The sequence below is a fragment of the Paramisgurnus dabryanus genome, chromosome 10 (assembly GCF_030506205.2).
Source record: "Paramisgurnus dabryanus chromosome 10, PD_genome_1.1, whole genome shotgun sequence".
In the NCBI taxonomy this organism is placed as follows: Eukaryota; Metazoa; Chordata; class Actinopteri; order Cypriniformes; family Cobitidae; genus Paramisgurnus; species Paramisgurnus dabryanus.
Window position 1 is genome coordinate 29399632 of NC_133346.1, and position 17726 is coordinate 29417357.

Consider the following 17726-nt stretch of genomic DNA (forward strand, 5'->3'; position numbering starts at 1 on the left):
TATTTATGTGTAAGAGATCCTGCAGTTGCCTGCTATTGCTCAAGTTGAAGATGAGTTTACCCTAAATACTTTAAACTTCAGCTTAAACTTTTATACTGTTTTTTAATACTACATACACATTTCCTGTATTTTCTGGTTGTATTCTAATAAAGAGACTGAGAAATAAACATATGATCACTACACAATTGCAAAAACAACAAATCTAATGGTAGCATGCAGACTTTTGCACAGAACTGTATGTCCACATTTAGCCACCTTTACTTTGAGTGAACTGTAACAGCAACTATAATGCCATAAACATTCAATACTAAGGTAAAAGAGAGTTGTGCATGCTTTCTAGTTTTAGCACAGAATTCTGTCTCCCTTTTAAATGTTTGCTACAGATTTTTTGCAAGACATTTTAAACATATTGGGGCGGTTTCCCAGACAGGGATTAGACTAGCCCTAGACTAAAATAAATGAAAGAACTGTCCAACCTAAAAACAACTTGTACTGACATATCTTAAAATACATCAGTGCCCTTTGTTTTTTTTACATCAGATTGCACACAAGTAATGTTTTAGTAAGGCATGTTTGTTAAAACTGGTTATATTTCATAATTAAACTGAGGCATAGTCCTGGTTTAAGCTCCTTGTCTGGGAAACCACCCCAATAAATCCTTAACTTTTGAATGTGTTCGTTTCGTTGTTTTAGGTTAGAAGACCACGGAAATATTTGACATCGGAGTCCAGCAGACAGCCAGAGACACGCACACACACGCAGCTGAAGCGCGTTTGACTGACGCGTACGGGAGATCCGGCACGCGCACGGGAGCTCGCGCACGCTCACACAAACACGGAGCACAGGATAATTACAACTGTTTAATTAAAATAAAAGAACTTTGTGGTATACAATGTTTAGCGTGTCTGATTTCATTGGTTAGCAAGGAAATAAAACGACGTGCTGAGGACTTTAGGCGAACGTCCCCTAAAAGTCCCGAAAGTCCGCTGACCGTCCCGCGAACGTCCTCGCAAAAGTCCGGAGGACGTCCTCGCGGAAGTCCCCTCGATGTAACGGGAACCATACACGAAGACGTTCGGGGGACGTTCGCCTAAAGTGCTTAGCATGTTATTTAGCTTACAAAAAAGGTCCCCATGACGTCCCCTAAAAGTCAATAAAGTCCCCAAAGCGTCATTTTGAACGTCCGGAAGACGTTTTTGCGGACGTTCGCAGGACGTCAAAAGAACCCTACACGATAACGTCCGGGGGACGTTCGCAGATGCCATTTAGGGGACGTCCTGGGGACCTTTTTTTGTTTGCTGGGTTCACGCCCACTAGAATACTTAGCCAAATACAAAAAAACGTAATGTAAGTAGTCTAGTGCAAAGACAACAAGTGTGAACATTTGGACACAGCCTCAGTTCAGTTCATGAAGATCTCTACTAATGAGCTGATGATTTGAATAAGGTGTGTTAAATAAGGAAGACATACAAAATGTGAATAGCAGAGGACCTCAAGGAACAATGTTTAGGTACAGTTACACTGTATAAAACATTAACTAAACAGACAAATTATTTGTCATAGCTTCAATAAACAAAAGAATGTCACCTGCATTATAGTTTCAAGCATTTTTCCACAATGAAGCCAAACTGGAAGAAAATAAGCTTCTGCTTTGCATCTGACATCAATTCAGAAACCTGCAAAAATAATCACAAGAGAATGAAGAATGTTTAAAATATACATAGAAATAAGCTCTAAGGAGCGGCATGGTTTACAGTAAAATTATGGGGTACTCACACTATGCATACTGTATCATACCAAAGTATGTTTTACCTCCAAAGTTTGGTGTGACTAGTGTGAGCGCTCCGTACCCTACTACACTTGGTCTCTGCAACAGTCCAGTTTAGTTCATGTTAGGGGGGCATATTTTGAAACATAAATATTTTCAAATTATTTGCGACCCTTACAAAGACACTAATTTCCCACAGCCAGCAACAGCACAATGTTTGTCTGACATCACAATCTTACTGTTATTACAACTTTATGATTGTCAACAACTACTACTTTAGACTGAACACCAGTGGGCGGAGCCAACGATATAATGATGTGCTGTGTCTTTCTGTGGGGGAGGTCAAATGAAAATTAATTTAGCTAGTGACATCACTACTCCAGACATTTTACATTCGTAAAAGAAGAATGCTGTCTGCGATTCACTTATGTTTCCATGATTGCAAAAACCTTTATCGAAGTACATATACAATTGTTTAAGTGTCATAATTAAAACATGCCTAAGTTGGCAGTGACCCTGGCTTAAGTCGATACAAAACTCAAGTGCAAATCATGACACTCATATTAACTGTAGTTTTGCAAATTATTGTAACACCGATATCAGATATGAATAGTGTCTTATGTAAATATAAAAAGAGCAGAACAAAAAATGAATATAGTCAAAAAAATATGATCTGTGCATTAAGATTTGCATTGTAAATGCAGTCTTATTGGTTATTGCTGGAATCATGAATGGTCTGAATAGGATTTGAGTTTGTTTACTTGTGAAACTTACCTGCACCACCATTTACAGATCCAGTGGGTGCAGATCATCATACAGATGGTTCAAGTGTGGATCCACCTAATATTCAAGGTAAAAGAGCATTTGTTCACAGCATTATCTAAGAAAACATATCACTAGATATGCTACCCAGTCTCACAAAGTTTCGTGATATAGTCACATATTTTTTTGATTCTTTTTTCGTGCTATTATCACGAAATTTCGTGTTTTTTCGTGATCGTATAACGAATTCCTGTTTTCGTGTGATTATCACGTATTGGTTACTCAACTGCTTTTTCCTATTTTTAAACCATTGTCGCTTCGGTTTAGGGTTAGATTTGGTGCTTGCATTAACATGTCACTTTATATATTGGTTTATACTATTTTTTCTGATTTATTTTTTTTATATGTCGCCTGGCGTTAGGGTTAGAGTTGGGTATGGTTAGGGATGTCATTTTATGTAAATCTAACCCTAAACCAAAGCGACAATGGTAAGAAAATAGGACAAAACAGTTGAGTAACCAATACGTGATAATCACACGAAAACAGGAATTCGTTATACGATCACGAAAAAACACGAAATTTCGTGATAATAGCACGAAAAAAGAATCAAAAAAATACGTGACTATATAACGAAATTTCGTGAGACTGGGCTGAGATATTACATATTAGATGTTAATGTCTGACTCTGATCCATATGAAACAGATTTTCTGTCCTTGGACACTCGGCTAACCATCAAGACAGAACACAGTAGGTTAACAAGAATCTGACCTCACGTTTGATCATTACAAAATTATGGCAGTACATTACACATTTAAGGACTGTTATTCCTCTGGCTGATTTAAAAATACCCAAAAGTTCTTAAAAAGAAGCAGCCCTAGTTATTTTGGTTTGTTAAACATAAACTATATAGACAAAACTATTGCGACACCTCCTTCTAATAAACAGGTTTAAATACTTTACTTATTTCCATGAGCACAAATCTTAATGCTACAGCATATGATATTCTAGAAAAACCGTTTGATGCTAAATTTATAGCAAGAGTTTTGGCAGGGCCCTTTTCAATACCAACTTAAGAATGACCCTACAAACTAAGTAAGGTTCAAACAGAAAATTAGTGATTCAGTCTGGTGTGGAAGAACTTTGACTGGTCTGAATAAACCCCAGACCTTAACTCAGCTAACACCTTTGATATGACTCAAAGGTTTTTAGCCAAAAACGCATCACCTAAACCTATCAATGACTTGTACAAGAAGCTGTAGTCATTTCGGAACAGAAAAAGGCACTTACAAAACTGTTGCAACAAAAATCAAAACAAAATTCTTTGTAGTGGTATTATATGGTATAGCATTTATATTTGTTTTGATTGGACATACTGGAATAAATAAACATGTTTATTAGAATGAGGCCTCCCAATACTTTTGTCTAGTGTATTTGCCACAGACAGGGTAACGCAATCCTTAGAGTGTGCTTCTTTGTAAATGTGACAAATGAAAATGACCTGATCCATCATTTCCAGCTCCAGTGGGCATCCTTTATCCATCCAGACCCTCATACAGATGGTTGGAGTTTTGATTCACCTAAAGTACCATGCAAGGTAAGAGAGCATTTGTTGACATAATTAGGAAGAAAACATAAACGCATTGTTCATGGCTTTTAAATACAACATAACATTGTTTAATACTACCTTTTCTGTTCAATCCATAGAGCACTCATTTTCCCTCTTGAGACCATGGTGTGACCTGCAAGGTCGAATGGAGAGTAAGTTGCCTAAAAAAAATAAAAATAAATGTATTTAAAATCGTCATCAGCTAAACATCAACATGTCTGAGGCAGATGCAGGTCTGATAATCTGTCCAACATTCAAAACCTCACAGTAAATCTACAGTCTTGAGTACTGTTTTAAATCAATGTATACAAATGCTCATTATGAATTTTAATAAAAAATACTAAATGTATATAAAAAGCCTCAATTCAATTATTTTTTTATATTGCAGCTGTAAACGAGACAATCTTGGAGTCACCTGCATTCACTGGTCCAGTTGTTAGTCCAATTACAGATGGAGATTATAAAAGAGGATGATGTCTTTTCTCCAACATCTTTCTAGACTAATAAAAGATCTAGACAGGCTCAAACAAAAGTTAACAGAGGGGCTTATATAGAGAATGGTAAGAACCATTTTATCCGTCAAATTTTTTACCAATTATTGTAAACATAAACAATATTAAAGGGCTTAATTTGTTTTAAACATTACTTCAATGTATACTGTATCTGTTTAAGGTGAGCAGCTACACATAAAAGAAGAACATGGAGAATCTGCCCAGAGGTGTTAACCAGCAATGCAGCTATACAACTAAATTGATGCAGGCGGAAACAATGTGTGTATGTTATGTCCAAATGTTGTTATGTTCAAATGTTTTACAATATACTTAAACAGGTGGACCTGTCATTATTGCATTAGTCAAGTACAACTGAGTAGGTTAAGTTTACATATCAACGTCAATAAATATATATAAATAAATATCAGTCTTGACAGCAAACATAATAATGTTAAATAAAATAATAATTACAGCTTTTTAAGGAATTTACACGGGCACAAACTATCAGTGAAATTAACTATCAAAAACCTAAAATAACCACAGACACGTGAATAAAATATCTAACGTGAACTAGCTAGTTACTGTACATACATTGCTTATTATCAACGAAATTTCTAGTTAACTGATCCCACACCCAGCATTATTAAAATGTATTATTACTACATACCTTAAACAAATGTTCCCTTAAATCGCCAGACCAGGACAGGTTTCTTTCTTGCCCTTCTTCTTTTGCATTGCGACGTCGATAAGTGCATGGTGTGGTGTAGCACGAATTTAACGCAAAGACGCTCATATTAATAATATACACGATATTGACGATTAATATCTTTGTTTGACATTCTAATCAGAGTTATATTGAGGAAACAAAGAAAACATATGACATAGTTTGTAAAATTAATTTTTCCTTATTTTTGTAATGGTTTCTTTTAGAATGCAGCTGCTGCAGATGAAGAATCTGTCCGTCTAGCACTGAAGGAGAGGCGGAAAATCGGTAAAAGATGTTCTTTGCCCGAGGAAGCATTTGATTAATTTAAAGATATTGTGTTTCTTTGTATGTTATAGAAAAACGTTGCTTTTTTTGCATACACTCGTGTAAATATGCATCTTATGAATGTTTTCCTTTGTCTAATTTTAATAAATTTTACGCAATCAACTGCCTGTTTTATTGAAAATACTGTTTTAATTGTTGTCAATGATATATTGTAATAATATGTGTGTATAACTGTGTAGAAGATGTAGTTTAGAGCAATTTATTTTTAATGATCTTTTAATCGTCTTTTAAAGCTCTCAGAAACATCTTAGAAAGAGATCGATTAAAGCTCTTATAAAGATCTTATAAAGATCTAAGAAACATCTTGGAAATATCTTAGAAACATCTGCTAACCATCATTCTAAATATCAAGCGTCTTGAAAAGATCTTAAAAGCGTCTTCAAAACGGCTGGGCTCGTACGTCTCAGATACGTAATTCATATGGGCAAACGACCTTTATAATACGTTTTCCAGACGGAATGGAAATCTGAGTGATTACCTCGCAGATACGTATCTGAGACGTACGTGTGCTATCTGGGTACATGTTATTAAAACTTGAACTAATGCATTGTGAGTCTTATAAATTGCTTACATACCTCACCGATTTCTGCCTGTCTGGAAAACGCTCGGATTAGTTCCTGTCTCCGCCTCCCAAAATGTCTAGTGTATTCGGATTGGTCAGATGACTACTCAACTGTTATTGGTCAACTGGGTTCGGCGTGTGTTTGAAAGGTTACGCCCCGACTACGCGTGGGTTTTCCGGTTCTGACTGAGAGTCACAGGCAACGTAAACAAGCGTTATATTTCTCTATAAACGATGGTGTCTGTACTGCCTTACCACTTCGAGCTCGATCCAGAGAGTTCAGACAGCCGTTACGATATAAAAGATCTCCGTCAATGAACGCGATTGGATTTAACTTTTTTAGGTGTCTTTAGCTCTGCCAGAACGAAGACGAAAATGTGTTGCAAAGACATCCAAAAGGTAATTATAACGTACTACATTACTATGCAAACTATATGGAAACAGCAAATGTAGCACATAGAACGTATTTGTTGAAATGATTATAAAACTATTTCACCTGTTAACATAGTAAACTTTATTATAAAAGACTGCTTACATACTATATCACTGTGCAAACTATATGGAAACACCAAATGTAGCATATAGAAAGTATTCGTTGAAATGATTATAAAACGATTTCACTTGGTAATTTCTACATTATTTTACTATAGTAAACTTTATTATAAAGGACTGCTTATATACTATATTACTGTGCAAACTACATGGAAACACCAAATGTAGCACAAAGAAAGTATTAATTGAAATGAATGTTCTACATTATTTCACTATGGTAAACTTTATTATGAAAGACTGCTAACTTATAAGTGCTATGTTTTTACTTATTAGGTTTTAAGGAGAATGCAACAGGTTCCAGGGCCTCTTACCTGCGTGATTCATCATCCAGGTTTTGCACAAATTGTCTAAATCCCTAAACACAGAACATTTATTGTAGCGACTATAAACCTTTGAGGCGCAGGACTAGAGTAAGTTTTGTTACATTTTTAAACTAATAACACTAAAGTATCATTATAGTAACAAAGTACCCAAAAGAACAAAAGATGTAACTTTAAAGAAAATATAGTAGTCAGTCAAAAGTTTTTATTTATTTATTACAAATATATATTTAAATGTTAAACAATATACAAATAAACATACTTTAGTACCCATATTGTGCTCTTCTTTCAAAAATTGTTCAATTCATTTCTTACAGCTATCTATTCAGATAAATGGCATATCAAAGCTTTGTCAGCTGGTGCTATTTAAGACGACAATATAAGGTTATCATCCTGTCGTGTGTTTTTCTCCAGATATGCTTGGAGCTTCCTGATCAGATCGGTCACAATGTTGGCTTTCGACGACCCCTGCACTGAAGATGGCATGCAATCACGTCCTCCTTTGAAGGTCTCTCAAACTGTGATGCCAGGTCCATTGGAATCGGGGTTTCCTTCAGCTTATCTTCAAATACCTCATCAAACACAAGCCTGATCACATCATCCACATAACTATACAAATATTGCAGTCAATAAATCTTTTGTTTTGATCATTTATTTCCCTGCTTCATACATTAAGTTTTTAATTATGAATGTATTTGAAATAAAACATTACTGCTTACGGTATGTCACTTGTGTGTTTTGGGAACATAGCCTTGTACTTTCCCTCTCCTGCTTTTGTTACGGCTTGGTGACATTGTAATGGATGGCTGCAAGGTACAACCTGTAAAAATATAAACAAGCAATAAATTTATTGTAAAAGTAAATACTACTTTATTTAACACAGTTACTAAAATACTTAAATACCTGCACAGCATTCCAATAAATGGGAAAATCAAATTTTTTGCTGCAAATCTGAAATCTCAGGCTACGGACGGCAAAGGCATCCACTGATGATGGTGATGGAAACATTGTGAAACGATGCTACTGCCTGGGTTCGTATGATTATGCAGAGAAAAAAAACTTTGTCATAATCAGTTATACATTTAAGACTGTTAGTGGTATCACTAGCTAAATACATCATATGTGTTACACACCTTTGCTCCTCATATGCCAGTCTGACTCCTTGTACTGTGTGTTATGATGTTGCATGTTTGCACACAGTGTAGAAGGATGTGTCCAGCTGCGAATCTAGGATATAGACAAATAAAACAAACATGTATTCAGTCAAAAAGACATATTATAACAATAGATTACAACGACTATAAATCGTTAGACTATTCATTAAAACGTTAATGTATTACATATTACATGGCCCAACATTAGCAACACACATTACGTGTTTACTTAGTTTCAAAATCTAAGAAAGCTTCAAGTAAATACAACAGTAAAATACATATAACTTTAAACAAATCATCTGTACTTAAGAGTTTCTGGAGTTTGATCATGAGAACAAATTTTACCGGTAACAGTTTAGCTGGTAACTTAGCAAGTTTGTAAACATGTCTAAACCAACATCGATAAAAAAAACGATAGTCTGCATAATTCAACATACACGTGTGTAAATATGGTACGTTGTTTATGAAATACAGTATTACAACACAAGACAATTCGCTTCCAAGCTTAGCTCTACACGCACATTATGTTAATCTCCGGTTACGTAACATACAGTAAAAGGCAAATAATAAACATGAATACTTACAGCCTGTGATCCAGAAGTGCACGGTAATCCAACTTTCAGGAGACGTCGCGCAAATCCAGCTTCGGTTCATGAGAAGCAGTTATTGTGAAAACTCCGTGAACAACTTCTGACTGGATTTTTCCGGAACCGTATTAAACATGATGTCCTCTGTGGAAGTCCATAAAGTGCTATTTTGCCCTCGCATCTAAAGAGACAGCGTCTACTCGAGAGATTTAATCGCTTAAACGATTAAACAAGAGTTCGCAAACAGAGTCAAAGCAGGGACTCCCAACCTCCGCCATTTTAGCTCTCTTCTGACTCGGCGCTCCCCACCCCCGTCTTTGAGGGCGTACCCAAGCAAAGCAGAGAGGGCTGAACTATGATAATGTTGGTCTTGTCTACGTCACTAATCCCAGGAAGTAAACTGTTGCCTACAATCCGAGTGTTTTTTGTAGTCCTCGAACGTTAGAGACGATAACTCGCGTCATCGTTTTCTTTGAGGTATGTACTTTTTGAATATCGTTAGCATGTACTAATACACACTTACACACAAAAGGATGTTTAAAAACGTGTATCTCATAATAGGTGCTCTTTAATTATATACTTTAAAGGATGTATACGTGATTTCAGGCCAGCGGGTGGCCAAAGCTACTTTAGGGGGTCCATAGTCCATGAAAGAAAACGATGTGTATCTATGTATCAAGAAAGCATGAATTAATGCATTATAAGATGTAAACATAATAAGGGTGAATTTTAAACATTTCTGCTGTATTTCTGTTAAAGGGATTCACCCAAAAATAAATATTCCGTCATCATTTACTCACCCTTATGTTCTAAACCTGTATAAGTTTATTTTATTTTGATAAACACAAAATAAGATATTTTGATAAATTATGGTAAGAACACAATTAATGGTATATCCATTAAATTCCATCATGTTGTTTTTATTCCTACTATGGCAGTCAATGGTTACAATCAGCTGTCTGCTTACCATCATTTATCAAAATATCTTATTTTGTGTTCATCAGAAAAAGAAAATTCGTACAGGTTTAGAACAACATTTTTCAGAATTTTAATTTTGTGTGAACTATCCTTTTAATGAAGCAAAAGATCAGGTAATCTACATTCCATGATAAACCTTAAACTTATTTCAAATAGCAGAGCTCAACACAAAGGATGTTTGGCAATTTTTTTTTTAAGTAAATGTGGATTATTCTTTTTTAACAAAGATACAAACGTTTTCTTTTTTATATATTTAATTAACTTTAATGACAGAGACAGTTTATGCTTATTATAAGACCGAATGCAATACAATGTTTATTCGTTTAAGACGTACAGTAACCACGTTTACTATGAAAATCACAAAGACAGCTATTTTGACATATGAGCATTTGTCCATTGAAGCCAAAAAGACGCAAACATGAAGTCGTTTAAGCTCTGCCTGTGCACGTGCGCTATCGGATATGAGCGTCGCACTTTCAATTTCAATGTCCAATCCAGTCCAGTTAACAATCATACAGAAGCCTATAAAGATCACGACAAGAATTAAAACACAGTGCTGGGTTTTGTCGTAAAAAGAAATGCCAATCGTAGACTTTATTCAGTCCACAAGAAAATTACTATACACACTTCCAGCCATACGATGAAATCATGTAGTATTAGCAATGTACGACTTCACTTACATCATTTTAAAGACATTCCAATCACCGAAATGGTGTGACTGTTGTGAGGTTTGACACTGGCTTTTTCTACCTAACAACAGCGATCCCCGGTCGGACATTGGTTGGAAAACTTTATTTTGGTGGTTGGTGAAAGTGCAGATCTCAGAGCCCAGGCTGCCTACAGAAACACGTTATTTTGACAGCCTGCTTATGGGACGTGCAGCTAGCAGATCGTTACGAAAGATTAGACGAATGTGATCATTCATTTTTTATTTGGCTTTAAATTTTATGTTTTGCGAAGCTTCGACGCAAAAATATGACGCCGACGGAATTGCACCGACGTCATCGACGCGTCGCACATGCCTACCTTGCAGTGCCAGAGCAGCAGTTTGCCGATATGAAGAGTGGGGAAAAAAGGAGATCAACATAAGTACCCTTAAACAAATAAACTGTCAATATAATTAGTCTATAAAACAATTTACTCCAAGCTATTAATGCTAATTTGTTTTTAGCAGAAAAGATCACGAATCAATGGACCTTCAGGGGGTTTATGATAAAATGGAAGAGGTTGTGATGGCTGCCCAGTCGCTCCATAATGTGACTCAGGTTATAAAAAACCTGTCTGAGCTGGCCATCGAGTCAAGAAGGATTTATGTCTTGATGGAGACACAAGCTGAGCATGTTCGTGCCCCATTCAGCTGTTCTGTGTGCAAGGGAACCCTGTGGGTTCGTGTCAAAAAGTCAATTCGCAAAATCTAACAGCGTCAGGATATTGGTGGCGAGGGCTTGTACACCTTAATTGTCAGCCCATTCCCCATTAATCCGTTACCTTGACCCCTGCCCTGATCATCTCCATATTGGCCGTACGTACGCCTCTGGGGGTGCCCTCGAGTCATGGGGGTGCCCCCCACTACCCCCCCAAGTACACGGGACCACTATTTGTCCATTTGCCCATTGTTTGTGCGGATTTAATGTCCAACCCCTTCCGACACTCGGACACGCCCCTGGACACGCCCCCCATGACACGAACCCACAATTTGTACATTTACCCATTATTTGTGCGGGATGACCCCCCCGACCACCCCCCAATGACACAGACCCATTATTTGTACATTTGCAAATTAAGTAAACGGAAGATCCCTAGTTCGAGGGGATAGCCCATTCACGGGTGTAGCTAGGGGCATTTAAATATCACAAATGTGTGAAAAAGGCAAAAGTTTAGGGCTTTATTTCTCGAGTGAGGGTTCTTTAGAAAGCCCCTGAAGAGACCTTTCCAACGAACCCGAGCTAGAGTGCCACTCTTGGGGGCGGAGCTAGAGCCATTTGAATGTTAAAGCTCATTTTTTATATCTCCGGAAGGGGAGGTCCTAAAGACTTGGGGGTGAAGGGCTCGGAGACAGCTTTCCAACGACACCAGCCCCGCGTCTCTACGACGTTCCTTCGCCGAGATACAGTTATTCTATTTTGAAAATTTATGAAAAAGTTCCACCCATCTCTTGCTAGTTGATTAGGTATTCATGTTCCTGTAATTAAATTATTACAATAAAATAAAATGCAACTGAGGAATGTTTATGGTTTTTTTTCTGTAACTGGTTTTACCATACCAGGAATTCTGTGTGCATCCCAAGTGTCGATTACTCTCCTCATGCCCAGTTCAAAAGTTGTCTGGTCAGGTTAGACACACAGTATCTGCTGATGTTGCAGTCCATGTCCAGGAGTTCTTGCTCTGTAAGGTGGATAAGGGCCTCTTTCAGTGGGTAATTGACCTTGCTATTAACCTCAGGCCACATCCGCTCAACTTTATGATTCTATAGAACAAATATGAATGTGTTTATGTAGCATAGTAAGGGGTGAAAATATTTTAGAGACGTTTTGGAGTAAGTAAAATTTAGCTTTATTTTTACACTTTTTACACCAAGGCTTTTGCTGAATTGCAGCTTAAATATTAGTTATAAGTAATTATAAATATCGGTTGTAAGTTCATTGGATAAAAGCATCAATTAAATTTATAAATGTAACCAAGGTGCAGTCCACAACAACTACATGTGTGAATGTTTTTGAAATCTCTGCATACTCCTTTCTTTCTTTTTTTTACCTTTGTTGACGTGCTTTGGTAGTATGGTGGTTTGTCCTGACAATGTCTGTGGGATGCAATAATTTCCTGAATGAAGAGTGTCAAATAGAATTCCTTGCCGTGGTCAACACACACCTGATCCCACATTCCATAGTTTACCACAGCAGACCTTGAATTGTAAAGACATGAAAGAGATCAGAGTTTATTTGTTTTTACAGTAAAACATCCTTGGGGATAAGGTCATAGGTAGGTACATTTTGCATAGATTGATTGATTGTAAGTAGATTTAAAACTACAGCCAATATTACGATGAATTATGGTGGAAATGCAAAGAGTGGGTAGAGGACATGTATTATTTCTTTAGGGTTGCTAATAAGTATAGGCTACATTTGAGCAAAACAGCATTACATTAACAAATGTAAATGGAACAAATTGCCTACCTGTAAACATCCTCATAAATAATGAGGTTATTCTTTACAGGCATTGTTGCATGTGCCACTACTTTGCTGGAGTATCCATCTATGGCAATCACATGCGTCACGCCAAACATTGCAAGTTTCTCGTTTTGGTCTAAATGGAGTTTGTGCCCCATATAGGCAGCATAGTATGGCATAGGATTGAAGTTCCGCAGGCCCTGTAATATGAAATGAATGACAAGTGTTAAATGGATTTGCCTATACAGGCTACGATACAGCTCTAAGTAGTTCAAGTTTTACTATAACCATTTTAACAACAGTTGATGGAAATTTATCTTAGTGTGCTCACACATATCACACATGACATTACCACACCAACATAGACAACCCCTTACGAAAATTAACCACGGTTTTATTGTGGTAAAAGTAGGGATGTCCCGATCAGGTTTTTTTGCCCTCGAGTCCGAGTCATTTGATTTTGAGTATCTGCCGATACTGAGTCCCGATCTGATACTTCTATAATACATAAAAAAGAAGAGCGAAAAAACAGAACCATGATGTTCCTTATGTCATGCCGCACGCATTGCTGTTTCTGTTTGGAGTCAAAAGAGTCTCACTCTGTGCCAGCGCATAACTATTGATGTGTTAAAAAATAATGAATATATACTATGTTCAGGGGTTAAAATGGGGTTTGTTTTGTGGGGATGCTCTGTTAGGAGGGAGGGTTTGAGGGGTAACGTGTTTAATCCTGATGACAGCAAAGCCACTGGTGTGTTTCAATGACATTTTGGACCTCTGATAGGATTTTATAAGTTTCAGCTTAAAAGCTGTGCCACAGGTTGACCCAAACTTTAAAACCTGAACTTTAAATTATGCAAATCTATGAGTCTGACACCCTATATGCATTTGTTGCACATGTCATTATGCACAAATGATCAAACTTTTAAAGGAAGTTATAAGAATCAACCTCCTTGACTAATTCTAGGCATAAGATAGGCTATACCCAAAAAGACTCAATTAACAAGAAAAACAACATACTAATTCAGCAATATGTCTTATAAATTAGCCATAGAGATTCCCTAAGCTGGTCAGCAGTTAGTTAAACAATCACTATAGTTAGGTTGTAATTTATTTGTATAATCAAAATACATTATTTTATTAAACAATACAATAAGTTGTATCCAGTTGTCTAGTTAACATATTGTAATAAGATGATTGATATGCCTATACATACATTAATACTTTGTTTCTAGACTTCTATTAAGTTTTTTCCACGTGTGCACCATTCTTACCTCTCTATCTCTCATCTCTACAATGTGTAATGTGATCCTCCTGCGCGAATGCGTGTTCTTGAGGTTCTGAGTGAGACACGGAGCTGTGTAACGTTACTGATGTAGATTAACTGAGCACATATTAGTGACAAAAACGATCGACGCGTCGTTTAAATGAGTGGTAAAAACCCGGTTTTGCACCGCATGCACGAGTGTGTGAAGCCTATGAATGAAAACACGTTTATTATTCGCGTCAGTTCACACGCACTAGCCGCAGCGCGTACACTGGCGCGGAGCAGAGCGAGACCTTCAGTATGTGTGCTGGCCCAATTTAAACCCTGCATTTGTATCCAAGTCCTGATCGGAAGGTAACGTCCGATTCCGATGGAGTCTGAAACCACGTGATCGGGGCCGATTTCCGATCACGTGATCGGATCGGGACATCCCTAGGTAAAAGTGTAGTAACCATGTTTTTGGTGTATTGATTACTATCAGCAAACCATGGTTTACTACACTAACTATGGTTTAACTATGGTTTTTAAAAAACATGGTTTTAAAAAACATGGTTAGTTTGTGGTTACCATGGTTTTACTACAGTAAACTTGTTTTTTTTACTGTAGTAAAACCATGGTTTATTTTTAAAAGGGACATATATGCATATTACATAAAACACAAAAGGCTTGTACACACTGCAAACTTTCGGAAGTGACAACCGCATTTAATTGCCGGAGTGAATCTCCTAAATGTTCATTTCATGTCTGTACGGAACAAGACTCACTCCCGAAAATGTGATGATTGACACAGAAATAACCATAGCAACATTCTGCCGTCTCGCGTGCTTATCACTCACAGCTTTGACCAAAATAATTTAACAGCATTGTATTTTGCAATAAACCTCCGTCTTGGCGTTGTGTATTGTCCGTTTATTTTTAGGCTGCTTCACAGCGCGCGCGGACTTGCAGTGTTGCCAGGTCCTTGTCTTTTTTCTATGTAAATACCGTTTGGCGCTTAACCGTTTATGGCTTTTGGCTCATGAAGCAATCAAGTTTTTTGTGTTAATAAAGTGTGAAGGTGACGGTCCCAATATTTTGATCTTTGAGGTAAAGAGTTTAGATTTAGTTAGGTTTATTATTGGATTTTTCTTGTTCGCTGCTTTTTAGTGCAAGATCTGGCAACACTAGTCAGCCAACGCTTGTGCCTCTGTCATTTTCTGAACCACGCATACAGAAGACTTTTTCCCCTTCTAAGCATTTATTTTTTCAGAAGAGAGACCTGTCCTGTTTATGATGCACATTTAAACACTTGATTAACTAGTTGTTCAGTTTGGTTATGTACACAAAAGCAGAGTTTCTGTAAATGGGGTTGTTACTACCTGCATTTTGCGGGAGTTACTTTGGTTGTAGAATGCGGGTGTCAGTCCCAAATTACTGAACTGTGAGTGTACAGAACAGGATGAAGCATTAAAAGGTGAACTGACAACCGAAATAATATGCAGTGTTTACGGGACCAAAATGTATACATGTTGTGAACCAGGTAGCTTATTTCATTCAATAGTCATAGGCAATAGCATACCTTGCATCTCATTTCGTGGTAGGGTCTCGCCATTCCGCACAGGGTTTTTCCAACCCGATTTTCTGCAGCAACAATCCGTTTGGTTGCCAGGTAACCAGTCATATACTTTCGACCAAATGTTGGGCCAGTCTACAAAATTTGAAGAGGATTAAGAAACTTGTTCAAATAAAGAACATCATTCGAGTTTGGCTTAAAAAACCCTTACCTCTTCAATTGCTGACAAAACGGCAATTTCCAACTGTGCATCAGATACTACTCGCTTCAGGGTTGTGAACATTACAAAATCGTCGCACATTCATCACAGAGCAGCCATGTCCTGTGCCAATGTCCGTAAGGTGCTGTGCAATATCTGCGTGCGTCGCATGTCTTCACAGCATGTCACAAATTGTCTCAGAATATGCCTCCAAAGACGTCATGTCATCCAGATGACAATATCAAAACAAAACAATCCAAAGCAAGCCGCCCAAAAGAGTACTTCCTTTTAAAATTTATTTTTTTGTTTATTCAATGGTTAAATATTTTATTTTTAATCCCTAAAAAATATTAAACATGTCATTCACTTCCATTTAACAAGTGATACAGAAGTGTAAAAATTCCTATATCACTTATTTTTCGTTTCCCATGTGACCTCCAAAATAGAATAATGAATGAACGAAAAAGTACACAAGACCATTTTCACACAATGCATTATTTCAGTCTGATTTTTCAATTCATGCAAATGGTATGCAGGAATAAACTCTGCTCCATACTTTCTCCACAGAAAATGAACAATGTTCTCCAAACTCTATTGAGTCCATATTATTTGTCACAAGGAACTGGCCTTTTTTGTATAACATACCCCTGTACGTTACTTCTGCTGAGACTTTGGTATTGCTCTCTGTAAATCCAAACTGTGTCACTGCATCTAACAGAATCACCATACAGCTCTTGGTAAAATGCAGTGTTGTTTTTTACCCTAAAACTTTAATCACACTTTGATCCTTCTGACAGATAGGCCTGGTACATTTGATGCCTTTCAGAGTGTGAAGCAAAGGTTTTTTATTTTTTTTAAAGTTCCTAGCACATCTTTCAAAGTAACTGTGCTTACACTCAAAGCGCATCGTCCACAACCTGAATAAAGGACCAAACTTTAAAATCAGTGCATGGTTGTGTCGCAAATAGTAATGCTTAGGCTATAGTCTATGTCCTGGAAAGAGAGATAATCTCCTAGCAAGATCTTGGATAAGAACATCAAGGTATGCAACCTCTGGCAATGAAATCTTCTGTGCACAAACCATCTCCACAATGTCTTTTAGCTGAAGGGTCAACTGGCAGACATTCATGGGCTCTTTCACCTTGTCACACATGATCACAGAAAGAAGTCTTAGAAAATTCCAGTTCTGAATAGCCTGACCAGAAAGCTTTAGTCCATTGAAGTTCACTGCGCATGGCTTACTCAACGCATCAAAGGCACTGTATTAAACTTGCTTAATGCATTGATTCAAAATTGAATAAGTGAACCACTTTTTCTGCTTGATGAAGTACTATAGGGTAAAGGGCTAAATCATAGAACAGGATACCCTCAAAAATGGCATGGCCTAAACAAGGTGGCAGACCAGGCATGCAAACATGAAAGAACTTCAACGAATTAAAAATGGACTCAGATGTTATACCTTCAACGTTTTGTTGTACCTCAGACTGTAAAATGTCTACTGCAGAATTGTAGTTTTCAGGAGTGCGCCAAGGTCTGCATGCATTTGGATCCGTTTGAAAATCCATTCATGTTATCCGGCAATACCTGCAGAAATATTCAGAAACACTAACATTTTCTGTGAATCCACCAATACTATGAGACACCAAATTGTCCCTTGCAATGCACAAAACAGTCCCTTTTACTTTTTTCTCTGCCACAGGTATTCCACT

At 37.2% G+C, this 17726-nt stretch overlaps 4 long non-coding RNA genes and 1 pseudogene across 23 annotated transcripts in view; 2 read left to right on the top strand and 3 right to left on the bottom strand.

Moving 5' to 3' along the window:
- LOC135718241 (uncharacterized) overlaps nt 1-893 on the top strand; it is a 389691-nt gene extending 388798 nt beyond the window's left edge. For all 16 annotated transcript variants that reach the window (XR_012337703.1, XR_012337706.1, XR_012337705.1 and 13 more), the window contains one exon: nt 694-893. This is a non-coding gene — a long non-coding RNA (uncharacterized lncRNA). The remainder of the gene's footprint in view (nt 1-693) is intronic.
- A 714-nt stretch (nt 894-1607) lies between these two features.
- Nucleotides 1608-17726, bottom strand: part of LOC141282922 (uncharacterized) — a 336747-nt gene continuing 320628 nt past the window's right edge. The window contains exons 2-6 of one of the 3 annotated variants that reach the window (XR_012337801.1): nt 4553-4658; nt 4216-4270; nt 4030-4108; nt 2543-2608; nt 1608-1676 (exon numbers count right to left, since the gene is read on the bottom strand). This is a non-coding gene — a long non-coding RNA (uncharacterized lncRNA). Of the gene's footprint in view, nt 1677-1904; nt 2099-2477; nt 2609-4029; nt 4109-4215; nt 4271-4552; nt 4659-17726 lie in introns of those variants that run through there. The other 2 variants (XR_012337802.1, XR_012337800.1) reach the window with 2 other exon arrangements.
- LOC135718483 (uncharacterized) lies at nt 3810-5852 on the top strand. Of its 3 annotated transcripts, none has more exons than XR_010520845.2 (5): nt 3810-4125; nt 4236-4289; nt 4526-4697; nt 4810-4911; nt 5559-5852. It is a non-coding gene; the product is annotated as an uncharacterized lncRNA (long non-coding RNA). The 3 variants fall into 3 exon arrangements; XR_010520844.2 differs by having other exon boundaries at nt 4810-4907; XR_012337803.1 differs by lacking the exon at nt 5559-5852 and having other exon boundaries at nt 4810-5101.
- On the bottom strand, nt 7376-8149 carry LOC135718242 (uncharacterized). Its single transcript, XR_010520698.2, has 3 exons — nt 8017-8149; nt 7833-7933; nt 7376-7722 (listed from the first exon to the last, which is right to left on the bottom strand). It is a non-coding gene; the product is annotated as an uncharacterized lncRNA (long non-coding RNA).
- On the bottom strand, nt 12061-17170 carry LOC135753614 (uncharacterized; annotated as a pseudogene).